Source organism: Rhinichthys klamathensis, unplaced genomic scaffold (assembly GCF_029890125.1).
Source record: "Rhinichthys klamathensis goyatoka isolate OS25496 unplaced genomic scaffold, OSU_Roscu_1.1 h1tg000289l_1, whole genome shotgun sequence".
NCBI lineage: Eukaryota > Metazoa > Chordata > Actinopteri > Cypriniformes > Leuciscidae > Rhinichthys > Rhinichthys klamathensis.
In genome coordinates, this window is record NW_026606808.1 from 47,749 (window position 1) to 61,478 (window position 13,730).

A 13,730-nucleotide genomic window follows, 5' to 3' on the forward strand; every position below is an offset into this window, starting at 1 on the left:
GTGAAGAGCTACTCAGAGAAACGGACCTTTTATAGCATTTTCTTGCTGACCAAGTACTAATTCTTAAATTAATTATTAACCGATGTCTTTAAAGGAATATCAAATTGCACACATGACAAGACTTCTGTCAACTTATTTTAACATAAATATCAGTAGAGGTTAGGTTACCCTGGCCTGTCATCATGTCATTCTTCAGCCAATGTCCACAGTGAAATCATGCTGATCATTTGTCTTTTATGTTCAAAAAGGTGATTTTTTTCCCCCTATCATATAAAATAATGCTGAAGCAACAAAATTATCTATGGAGGTATTATTACAGAAAACATATTCAATATTATTGTAAATTGTTATACAAATAATAATTGTGGTTAACAGCCTTGGATTGAAGGAAAATCTTAGCTATCAGTTTTGGGTTAGGTTACCCTGGCCCTTAATCTAAAAACTTGTTAAAGTCCATATTTATACATTTTATGTAAAGACTGGTGAAATAACTTTGGTTGAACTTTGGAGCTAGACGTGGAGTGATCTCTGGACAGTTTTATAATTGTTAATGCAAGTAATATTTGTTAAACACATATAAAAACTATTAGTGCAATCACAAAGAAAAACTGCAAAGTATTCAACAGACTGCATATGAGCTCGGCACCTCGTATTAAAAAGTCAACAGTGATAGAACCAGTGGCGGCCGGTCAATAGGGGGGGCTGGGGGTCCCCTTCAAGTTAGCCAGAGAAGAAGGCTACTTCAACATGTTAAAAATAAGATAACTATATATTGCAAAATAATTATGAAATAAAAAATTTTTTAGTCATAATATTCGACTGGTAGTCATGATAGCACCTCTTAAAAAAAATTGTATTTCGTTTGTTTTGTGTGTGGGGGGCGCCGGGCAAATGGTTGTCTATAAACTTTGAAACGCTTGTGACTTGAGGCTGAGCTCTAATTGTCTTGTTTCTTTGGGGAGCAGAGCGCTGCACCCCAGACCCTCCCACTTTTGATTTTAGTCAATCAATATAGGGTATATGTCGAACGTCACATGACCAAACCGAAATTCTGAGCTGCGTTTAGCCCCGACAAAAGGTTACAAAACTTTTTTAAACGGAAACAGTGGTGCGTTGAACACCCTGTTCTGATTACGCAAGAGTTACAACTATGGCAGCTAAGAAGGCCATTCTTTGTGTTCTTTTTGAAGAATTTTGGAGCCTGATGAAATCGTTTTTAAGCAGATGTCTTAACAAATGTAAGTAGACCGGGAAGATTTTAAACCGTTCATTCATAAATGCGCAAGATCGCTGTGAAATTACAAACCGGAAGTCAAAAGACAATGAGTGCAGCGCTGAAAAGGCTACATAAGGTCTATATTGTCCACCAAGGCAGAAATGTACGTGTCTTGTGTCGACACGCCCCACGGAAGAGAGGGATGGGGTGAGCAGTTGCTCATTATCATTTAAAGAGACACATGCACCGAAACGGGTCGCTGTGAACAGAGCTGTTTTTGAGGAGGTAAAAAGGGCTTTGTTTTACCCAACCATTGAGGTATTTTAACCAAAGTATGTTACAAACTTTACATGAAGACCCTAAAGAATCATACCAACTTGTGGAAAATGGGCATCCGATAACCCCTTTAAAGGTGACCGGTTTGAGCAGATTTGGAAGGCTGTTTTTGATTGCTAAACTGGTTTTAGTTCTTCCCCACTCGCATGCAGATGCAGAGAGAGTGCATGCAGATGCAGAGAGAGTGTTCTGCATGGTGGGTTTGAACAAAACCAAAACTAGGAACAGTTTGACTCTGGATTGAACGCTATCATCCATCATGACTGTGAAAATTGCTGGCCTTGAGCCACAGTGCTTTAATGCTGCGTTCACACCGGACGCGAATAGTGCGTCAAATTCGCGCCTACCGCGTCTAGTTATACGCTTGACCACTTTGAATCCATTCGCGTGTCAAAAGCGAAATTGACGCGTGTAAAAAACAAAAGTTTGAAGCGAAAATTACGCGCGTCAGAATCGAAACCCGTTGGCGGCCATCTTTTTTATGTTGATCGAGCATTCATCGAGAGAGTCACCGCTCTGTATTTGCTCTGAATAACATATATTCTGAATACGAGAGCAGAACGGTGGCGTAGGGATCATCGTCGCCGTATTTATGTCCACCAGACCCTTCGGAGGCGAACCCAGTGTGGCGAGTTTCACCATTTGCTCGCTCCAGGAGCTGCGCCTGGATGACGGCCGCTGTCAGCGGTACTTCCGCCTGTCCCGCGCCCAGCTTGATGACCTGTTGTCCCGCATCGGAGCGAGGATCACCCTCGCCCTCATCCACCTAATCTGTCATTTATTTTTGTTTTGATGATAAATGAAGCCAGCCTCCAAAAGTGATTAATCTGTCTAATCTGATTTTCTCTCTTTCTCACACATCACTGTCCAGACACGGACTTATATTGGTTGTCTTTACATTATAATAATATTTCATATAATCTTGATATGGAATAAATAGCATTCAATAGAAAATGAATATGTCTCATATATTGAAATCAAGTTTTATGTGATAAAATATTTGCTTTGTTGTGCATTAGAACTACATTAGAACCACCGTCATATTACAAAATAATTTATTGAAGCATCCAGATACTTCACCACGTGACAGCAGCAAGCAGCTAGGCTCCTGATTGGTTAACGCGGCGCGAATTGGCGCAGAAGTTCAGATTTTTCAACTCGGGCGGCTGACGCGAATTCGCGTCAAACACGTGAATGCGCAAAATGCACCATTCGCGCGTAACGCGCGCGCCAGACGCTCAATTCGCGCCATTCGCGCGAACTTGACGCGCGAATGAGGCGTATTCGCGTCTACCGCGACGCGCTCTACGCCTCATTCGCGCCGCAGGAATTTTTTTCGCGCGTAACGCGTCTTTGCATTGACTCACGGTGCAGATCCACTTGTCCGTGTGACACTTCTGTTGCGCCGCGCTCCACCTTATTCCCATGGGTGACGTCACGCGACTTTAACGTGCCCGCAAAGCATCCCGGGAAGGCGGCGCTTCATTTGGAAAAATGCTGCGCGTCAAAAGCTGGCCGATGCCCATCTTTATGCAAATGAATTCCGTTGAACGCGACGCGACTATCCAATAGAAGTAGAGCATATGGAGACGGGGGGAAGTCTCTCGCAGGTCCTCTGTTCTAGACTGGCCGCTGCACGCCCATAGCGGTAAACTTGAGGAACGCCCATCCAGACTGATCTCATGAAATGGCGTATGTATGACACGCCAATTCGTATTTCCATTTTTGGCGTGCTATCAACACGCATAATCGCTTTTCAGCGTGTTTATCAACGCCTTTGACTTAACGTTATATTACTGTATTATGTACATATAAATATATGACCTACCCCAACCCCGTCCCTAAACCTACCCGTCACTGGGGTTAATACCATTTATGAGTCTTCTCCTACCATCCTAGGAAAAGAAATATCGCTCCACAGATGTAGAATATAGATTTTGCTTCGTTTCGCTCGGACATTTAACGGCGTACACATACACGCGGAATCACTCGGACGTTTAATGGCGTAGACATACACGCAAAAGATTTCGGCGTGGACATACACGCGGATAGCTCAAAATGCGTATAGATAACACGCCACTTGAATTGAAAGTGGCGTGTATGTTTACGCAAAGTCATGATGTCATGTTGGCCCATCAATGTACAAATGTGGGGAGGCGTCGCGACAACACGCGACTGTCGTGTCCAAAAGTGGATCTCTACCGTTAGGGCCGTTACATAGTCAACGCGAGCAAGCAACGCGAGCGACGCGAGCTACACGCTCCTTTTAATAGTACGCAAGCGTCACGGCGATGCGTGAAATGCAATACACCGATCACGCAACAGGGGGTTGTAGAGTCTAGAGTCGGGTCACGTGATATTCAGATCAAAATGGCAACTGAAGAGGAGTGCATATTGCTGATTTTACATCGGCGGCAACAAAGGTAGCACAGAGATAGGCGGTGGTACTTTTCCTCTTCGCCTGCCATTGTATTCAAATCTTCTTCTTCTGTAAACATAATAATATACCTTTTTATGTACATTACTTGCAATGTCGCCCCCACCGACAACGCATAGTATTGCTTGCATCGGTGCGTCGCGTATCAAAAACTAGGATGACACATTTGGCTACGCATCGACGCATAATGGCGGCCGAAGCGTAGCGATGTGTAGCCTTGCGCACGCGTATGCGTACCAATGCGTTGACTATGTAAGGGCCCTTAACATTGAAATCACTCGCGCTATTCGCGTCCGGTGTGAACGCAGCATAAGTGGGAGCCCCCTACCCCTGTCATCAAGGCATCAAAATGTGCAACAAACACTTACAACACAAAACACCATTCATAAGCTAAATGTGTACAGACACACACAAACACACAACTTGACATACATGCCCAGGCCAAGTTGTTATGACTGAGTGTGTACATTGAGAACTGCTGTTCAGTTGGCTCGTTTGGGGCCAAATTTCTTTTTCTTTTTTGATAAATTTGTATTTTTGAAATATATGAAACTATTTTATTTGGATGACATGACAGGCAATACACAGCACCTTGCCTGAGCCAATCAGCGTCCAGAAACCTCGACCACGTGATCTGCAGAGGATAGGCAACTTCGCTCCTGGAGGGCCACTTTCCTGCAGAGTTTAGCTCCTCCAACCCTAATTAAACACACCTGAACAAGGCAATCAAGGTTTTCAGGATTACTAGATAGATACAGACAGGTGAGATTTTATCAGGGCTGAAGCTAAACTCTGCAGGACAGTGGCCCTCCAGGAGCGAAGTTGCCTATCCCTGCCATAGTGGATTCCAAGTGATCAAGGGCTTAGCACGTTCCAAATCAGCCTATTGCAAAGGTTCCGCCAAGTAGTGGGCACTCATGCAACGAAAGCAATGACGCACATCCGAGTGAACGAGACGGAGGGAAGTTAGCGACTCAGCGAGTGAAGGGCATGGCGATTTTGGACTGGAACGCAGCACAATGGCTTGTGTGGTATAGTTATACAATGTCTCTTTTCAAATAAAATATAAGTCTTTACTTAAACTCTTTGTGTAAGGATTATTATATATACACTATTAAATTAGACAAATAATCGAGTGTCTCTTCTTTAATTGGACATACATTCAGTCATGTCTGCAATTTACAAATACGTTGTCAATATCATTAGGATTAAGATAAAAAGAATGAATCCTCTATAAGTATTTTGGAGATCACAGTTTTTGCAAAGGTATATTGGGCTTTATTGAACTTTATGAAACTATAATAAATGAATATGTATTTTTTACTACAAGTAAATTTATTGAACACTTAAAATGATTTGCTATCCTTTGGCTCCCTCTAGTGGATGACATTAATATTGTGGGCTTCATCTCTGAATCGGATTGACATAAATGACTGATCATTTTTTTAATGATTACTTTATTGCTGATAATATACCCACATTAAACTCAAATTCACTGATTCATGGTACCTTATTTCATTCTTTTAACAGTTGTTTTTTCAAGTAAATTTTTCAACAGCTAAGCAGTAATGATACATTATTATATCACTTGTTAAATGGTTATTTAACAATTACATTCAGTCCTGCATTACTAACAGTGTGATTTAGCATGCTAATAAATAGTAACAGAAATTACCCATATGGACGATTTCTTGATGTGTCATCAAAGCGGTTGACGTTGTCTAATTACAAATAAACAAATTAAGCTGAAAAGTGGCTTTTTTTTCACATGTTCTGATAAGGCAATGATATTAGATTCATATTTTAAACCAGTCTACAGAATAAATAACTACTAAATAAATAAAATGGAAGATCAATTGGACTACATTTGATGATTGGGTAACACTTTAGAATACGGTTCCTTCGTTAATGAATAACTACACAGGAACAAATGAGTAACACAATATTAACAATCTAGTAACTACTATTAACTAACAAGAAATTCTGATTAACAAATTAGTAAGTAAAAGCGCACAGATGAAAGCGGTAGTTCACTATTAACTAATCAATAACTACTTTTTTTTAATGCTTCCCAGAGAACTACTATAAGAATCATGGTAACTAACTAGTAATGACTCAAGTGTTACTTCATACTTCTAAAGGAATGACTAATTATTTGGATCCGTATTCTAAAGTGAAGATCACGCTAATTAACTAGTAATTACTCAAGTGTTACTACATACTTCTAAAGGAATTACTAATTCTTTTAAGCTTTTGAGGTTTTTGGTGAAGTTTTAGATAGTAATTCCCATAGAAGTATGTATAACACTTGAGTAATTAGTTAATTACCGTGATCTTCACTTTAGAATACGGATCCAAATAATTAGTCATTCCTTTAGAAGTATGTAGTAACACTTTGAGTCATTACTAGTTAGTTATCATGATTCTTACATGAAAAGCCAATCCTAAAGTGTAGAATCTTCTAATCCTTCACAACATATTTGCACACACGTATATGAGGTAGGAGACATTAATAAAATCTCTTTTTTTTTTTCGAGGTATAGGTTAAATAATAAAATCACTTTATATGGTATTTGGATGGCCGATAACTCAATATGTTCCAGCCGTCACCGTGACTCTGGCCAATTTTCTGGCATTCCTCTGGACTGGCATTGAATCACTACAGGACAAGTGCTGACAACTGCATTTAAAAAGCCATTTCTTTAAAATTATTCAGTTGATAAATAGTTCTCTAGGAGAGACCATAGGCTAATTATTTCCCAAATCATAAATCTGCTATGCTATTACATATTGATAAACCTTGTGTATTTGTTTACAGCAGTTATTAATGTTAATGTAGTGCTAGTCATTTGTCCTGCATTAGTTATTGATTAGTTTTGCATGAACTATTAATCTTCTTCAGTAGTTCTCTGGGAAGCATTAAAAAAAGTAGTTATCAATTAGTTAATAGTGAACTACCACTTTCATCTGTGCGCTGTTACTTACTAATTCGTTAATCAGAATTTCTTGTTAGTTAATAGTAGTTACTAGATTGTTAATATTGTGTTACTCATTTGTTCCTGTGTAGTTATTCATTAACGAAGGAACCGTATTCTAAAGTGTTACCGATGATTGGTATGATAGACTTTAGACATAGGCTATCTAATGATGTTGACATGTAAACTCAACTTAACAGTGGTTCTCCAAAAATGAAATGAACTGTGCAAGCAAATTAAGTGCAACGATTTACAAACTACACTCACCGGCCACTTTATTAGGTACACCTGTCCAACTGCTCGTTAACACTTAATTTCTAAGCAGCCAATCAGATGGCGGCAACTCAGTGCATTTAGGCATGTAGACATGGTCAAGACAATCTCCTGCAGTTCAAACCAAGCGTCAGTATGGGGAAGAAAGTTGATTTGAGTGACTTTGAACGTGGCATGATTGTTGGTGCCAGAAGGGCTGGTCTGAGTATTTCAGAAACTGCTAATCTACTGGGATTTTCACGCACAACCATCTCTAGGGTTTACAGAGAATGGTCCGAAAAAGAAAAAACATCCAGTGAGCGGCAGTTCTGTGGGCGGAAATGCCTTGTTGATGCCAAAGGTCAGAGGAGAATGGCCAGACTGGTTCGAGCTGATAGAAGGGCAACAGTGACTGAAATAACCACTCGTTACAACCGAGGTATGCAGCAAAGCATTTGTGAAGCCACAACACGCACAACCTTGAGGCGGATGGGCTACAACAGCAGAAGACCCCACCGGGTACCACTCATCTCCACTACAAATAGGAAAAAGAGGCTACAATTTGCAAGAGCTCACCAAAATTGAACAGTTGAAGACTGGAAAAATGTTGCCTGGTCTGATGAGTCTCGATTTCTGTTGAGACATTCAGATGTTAGAGTCAGAATTTGGCGTAAACAGAATGAGAACATGGAACCATCATGCCTTGTTACCACTGTGCAGGCTGGTGGTGGTGGTGTAATGGTGTGGGGGATGTTTTCCTGGCACACTTTAGGCCCCTTAGTGCCAATTGGGCATCGTTTAAATGCCACGGCCTACCTGAGCATTGTTTCTGACCATGTCCATCCCTTTTTGGCCACCATGTACCCATCCTCTGATGGCTACTTCCACCATGTCACAAAGCTCTAATCATTTCAAATTGGTTTCTTGAACATGACAATGAGTTCACTGTACTAAAATGGCCTCCACAGTCACGAGATCTCAACCCAATAGAGCATCTTTGGGATGTGGTGGAACGGGAGATTCGCATCATGGATGTGCAGCCGACAAATCTGCGGCAACTGTGTGATGCCATCATGTCAATATGGACCAAACTCCCTGAGGAATGCTTCCAGCACCTTGTTGAATCTATGCCACGAAGAATTGAGGCAGTTCTGAAGGCAAAAGGGGGTCCAACCCGTTACTAGCATGGGGTACCTAATAAAGTGGCCGGTGAGTGTATTGTTAGTAACTAGCTCCTTGTGCTGTGGCTCTCAATCTTTTTGATTGTCTAACACAATAAAGCAAAGGCCCCAAATATTGGCTACACTGTAAAAAAACAAAAAACAAAAAAAAAACAGTAAAATTGTTAACATGTTTACTGACCAAATCTTTACAATTTAAACTGTCGTTTTAAATCCTGTCTTTGTCTTTTTTTTCGACTTACATTTACTTGCAGTTTTCCAGTTGGAAACTTTTATTTGTAATTTGTCATATCACATGAAGGCAGGGTGAAGGTGGAGATTCTTTTAAAATTGGTCAAAATATAGATGAAATTCTAATTATTGAAGAATCTTAAAACAAATGAATGCCAGGGACATTTTGTTTCCAACAAAGAAGTAGTGAAGAATGGATTTGTACACAGATGAGTACTTAGATGTTACTGCAGATGCAATGGGGCAGTCTAATCATTTACAAATGTCTGTAGATGGCAATGTGTGACTAATATGTCACTTTACTACTGTAACAGGGGAATTCACAGTTAAGACCCAAGGACCAGATATGATGAATGAAGACCAGGAGTCAAAGATGCAATCAATTGAATAACATTTTACTGAAGAATAGTTGGCAGTTTCATTAGCAGAAATCATCTTCAACACTCAGCAAGGAATTTAGGCCACTTTCAGTACACACTCAATACAGCAGCAATTATACTCTAACACAGGTCACTAAACTACGTCATCACGTCATGTTGAACGATTCTGACTGGTTAAGACATAGATAAACTTGGAAAATCTCCACATAATGGACAGAAGCATATCTCCATTGATTATCTGGTTGACAAGGATCCTGGTTTAAGCACGAAGTTACCCACCAAGGCCACGAATCAATAATATATATAAAACCAAAAGGACTGTCAGGATACACAGACTTGCAGAAGTACTGAGTAACAATAAACAGTCTTTATTCAAACAGATAGATGGTATATTGAAGAAGTATATTGCAGGCAGACCACAACCATGAAGACAATGATGATGAAGCAATGGAACAGGGGTACGTTGCACCACACACACCCTACACACCAGTATAACACTGAGTACTAAATAAATTAGATGTTTTCTCTTACAAGGAGTTGGAGAACTGGAGACTGGAGACAGGCAGCTTTGGAGTCAAGGAAAGGAACACGGAGGTAGGTATCGCAGGTAAGGAATATCCACAACTTGGGTGAGTCCTAGTTCAGACCAGCTATGTTTACATGGACACCTTTTGATTCAATCGGAATGAAATCAATCCGATTGATGAATCTGAACACGGTGTTTACATGAACGATAAATAAAGTAATCGGGTTGATGTGCGCGTTAATGTGTCACATGCTTCAAATCGGAAATTGATTTTTCGACATGCACACACTGCACGAATATGCTGCCGCTGTTCGCGCATAACTATTCTCCTCTATTGTTTCTTTATTTGTTTTAAACAGCAGACTTAATTTTTTTCGGTCATTATTTGGAGACAATGAGCATATGAACTGTTTTGCCGTGCTGCTTATATTTATCACGCAGTAAAACCCCGCGCCCAAAACCAGTCGTCTGTGGATGAGAGTCTGAAAAAAAGATGGGAATGGTGGGAAGTTGTCCTGCTTCACTTCACAGACGCTGAGTGAAATGAGAATTTTAGAATAACGGGACACTCATTTAGATTACACTTTATTCAAAAGGAAGAACAGCTCATTACGCTATTTCAACGTCATTGCACATGCGCAGTCCTTTTAGTTTCGGTTTTCAATCCAATCAAGTGTTTACATGTTCTCTCGATCGGATTACAAAAGGAATAAACCATCCCTTTCAATCCGATCGAAATTCCAATCGGATCGAGCTCAATCAGATCGATTAAGGTGTTTACATGAAGGCTTTTTAGTCTGATTGAGCCGTCAATCTGGCTCAATGATTGGTGACAGGTTGTAATCAGCACTCCGGTGAAAGTGAGCCTTGTGAGGGAGTAAAGGTGGAGCGTGGCGGATCCCTGACTGTATACCCCCTCCACGGCTCGCTCCTGAGGGCCGGGGACCACGATGTCGATGTGGTCGCCCTCTGATTTGGACAGTTCTCATAGAAGGAGGTAAGTAGATCAGGGTCAAGTATGTCATCTCTAGGAACCCAATAACCCTCCTCTGGACCGTACTCCTGACAGTCCACAAGGTACTCCAATCGACCACCTCGGTGCTGGGAGTCCAAACAAAACTGAACTGAGTAGACCCCTCTGTCTTCTACGATGGATGGCTTGTTGGAGGAACGTTGGAGAGTTCCCCTGACCATGGGAACAGGGGCGGTTGGTATCCGAGTATGCACTGGAAAGGAGTCTGGCCGCTGTTCCTCTGGCACAAGTAATTCTGAGCGTACTCTGCCCATGCTGGAAACTGGCTTCAAGAGTTCTGGTGGCTGCAGCAGAAGGTTTGGAGGAATCACCCGATTTCTTGGACCTTCCCTTCCATCTGCCCATTGGTTTGAGGATGGTTGCCCGATGACAGATTTGCGGTCACATCTAGGAGCTTGAAGAAGGCCTTCCAGACATTAGAGATGAACTGAGCTCCACGATCAGACTTAGTAGCTGTGCAAATAATATAGCCACAAATCTAGGTCCTCTGTCATCCAATCTAAAAAACACATATATTAAGAATCTGGGTTTTATCTTTATGAGAGAGTAGACATAAGCTAAAGTTGTGATGAATAGTTTTTCAATTGCGAAATATCGCTAAAACTATCTTTCAGTGATCTGGAGAAAGTAATTTATGCTTTTATTTCTTCACATCTTGATTACTGCAATGTTTTGTACCTGGGTGTAAGTCAATCTTCGCTGTCACGTCTTCAGAGAGTACAAAATGCGGCAGCAAGGTTGCTGACAAAAATAAGAAAGAGGGATCATATATCTCCAATTCTGGCCTCTTTACACTGGCTACCAGTTCATTTTAGAATAAAGTACAAGTTACTTTTGTATACTTTTAAAGCTCTGCATGGATCAGCACAAAAATACGTTTCTGAGCTTATAAATTTTAGTTGCTCTCACAGGTCTCTGAGATGCCAAAATCCGCTACTCCTAGAAATTCCTCGGCCACGCTTAAAAAGTAAAGGAGATTGCACTTTCTCAGTTGCTGCCCCAAAGTTGTGGAATGGTTTACCAATGTCAGATCATCTACCTCTGTAAACATGTTTAAAACTCGTCTTAATGCTACAATATGTAATTTTTTTCGCCGCTAAGGGGTCGCTAACCTCTTACAATAACAAAGGCGTTGGTTGATGACGCAAAGCATTTAAGCGGAATTATGGATCTTGTCGTCAAGCTGATGGATCTAACAATGTTTATGGATGAGTGAATACATTGTTTTTAACATGACTGTGGTATGAAGCAAGGCGTGATTGCTATTGAGAGACAGATATCAGTGCCAGACGAGAGTCCCATGGATATAAAGGAATAAGGACATTTAATTCTACCGAACTACAAGTCACAGGTCGGGGGGTCGACTCAGTCTACACCCTCCCTTTAGCCAGTACCACTGAGGAGCAGACCAGAAACCAAGCAGAACAACGAGGTAAAAATTTAACAGACTTTATTTACTTAAAAGAATTTGTAAATCCTAATTTAAAACTTCTTCTTTCTCAGCATCCAATGGCTGCAGGGGACACCGGCAGGGCAGCAGCTAAGTGATCAGTACGGTCGACTCTTCCCAGACTCTCAGGTGCCAAAGGCTTACGGCTGTGAAGGGGACGTTAACTGGACAGCAGGTAAGTACTCTCAGTACGGTTGGTTCTTCCCAGTACAGCAGGTGCAGAAAGCTTACAGCTGTGGCGGGGACGTCGACTGGACAGCAAGTAGGTACTCAAAGTACGTTTGGTCCTTCCCCATACGTCGGGTACAGAAGGCTTACGGCTGTGAATGGGCGTCGACTGGACAGCAGGTAAGTACTCTCAGCACGGTTGACTCTCCTCAGTCCCTCAGGTGCAGAAGGCTTACGGCTGTGAAGGGGCGTCGACTGGACAGCAAGTAAGTACTCTCAGCACGGTTGACTCTCCTCAGTCCCTCAGGTGCAGAAGGCTTGCGGCTGTGAAGGGGCGTCGACTGGACAGCAAGTAGGTACTCCACGGACGTTTGGTCTTTCCCAATTTGTCGGGTGCAGAAGGCTTGCGGCTGTGAAGGGGCGTCGACTGGACAGCAAGTATGTACTCCAAGTACGGTTGGTTTCTCCCAATACGTCGGGTGCAGAAGGCTTACGGCTGTGAAGGGGCGTCGACTGGACAGCGAGTAGATACTCCAAGTACGGTTGGTCCTTCCCAATACGTCAGGTGCAGAAGGCTTACGGCTGTACACCACTCAGAACAACAGATACCTGGGTTTCCTCCGTTCTCCACAACTGCAATGATGAATCAGAATACAGCAGGCTTTGGATGTGCAACACTCAGAACAAATACCTGGGCTTCCTCCGTTCTCCATGACAGCGATGATGAAACAGAATGCAGCGGGCTTCAGATAGGAAACACTAGGAACAGCAGATAACTGGTTTTCCTCCGTTCTCCACAGCAATGATGATGAAACCGAATGCAGCAGGCTTCAGATAGGAAACACTCAGAACAGCAGATAACTGGATCTCCTCCGTTCTCCAGAACAGCATCAATAATGAATCAGGATACAACAGGCTTTGGGTATACAACACTCAGAACAACGGATACCTGAGTTTTCCTCCGTTCTCCACAACAGCAATGATGAGACGAAAGGGGGGGGGGGGGGGGGGGGGGGGGGGGGGGGGGGGGGGGCGGCGCCCTAGCGCCCTCTATTGGCCAGCCGCCCCTGCACCTCACTCTCCTTGTTGTGCCCTATCTACAGTCTTGTTAATAAAAACCCCCTTCACAGCTATTCTGCGCCTGACTCTTTTCAGATTCTCGACAGTACCTGACACGCAAGTGCTTATTACTACTCACACCGGTCAGTTTATTAGACGAATGAAACTTGTGAGGTAACGCAGCGTTGTTTCACTTGGTCTAACAGTTACACTATCACACTGAACTGCATTTGAGTGTGTTGAAAGTTATAATGTTATTCTATGTAAGTTTGTTGGCTGTATGAGACAGTAATCAGTAAGCTAGATCAACATTAGAATAACATACAGATCATGTTCTAACATTTCATCATGAACTATATAACATTGAATAGTTTTATGTACATTTACTCACCTGTCTAATAAAGTACATGCAACACTCTGTCAAGTAGAAGTTAGTCGCGGACGTGGAGCTCTCGGCATCTCGAAAATGATATTGATCCTCGTTTT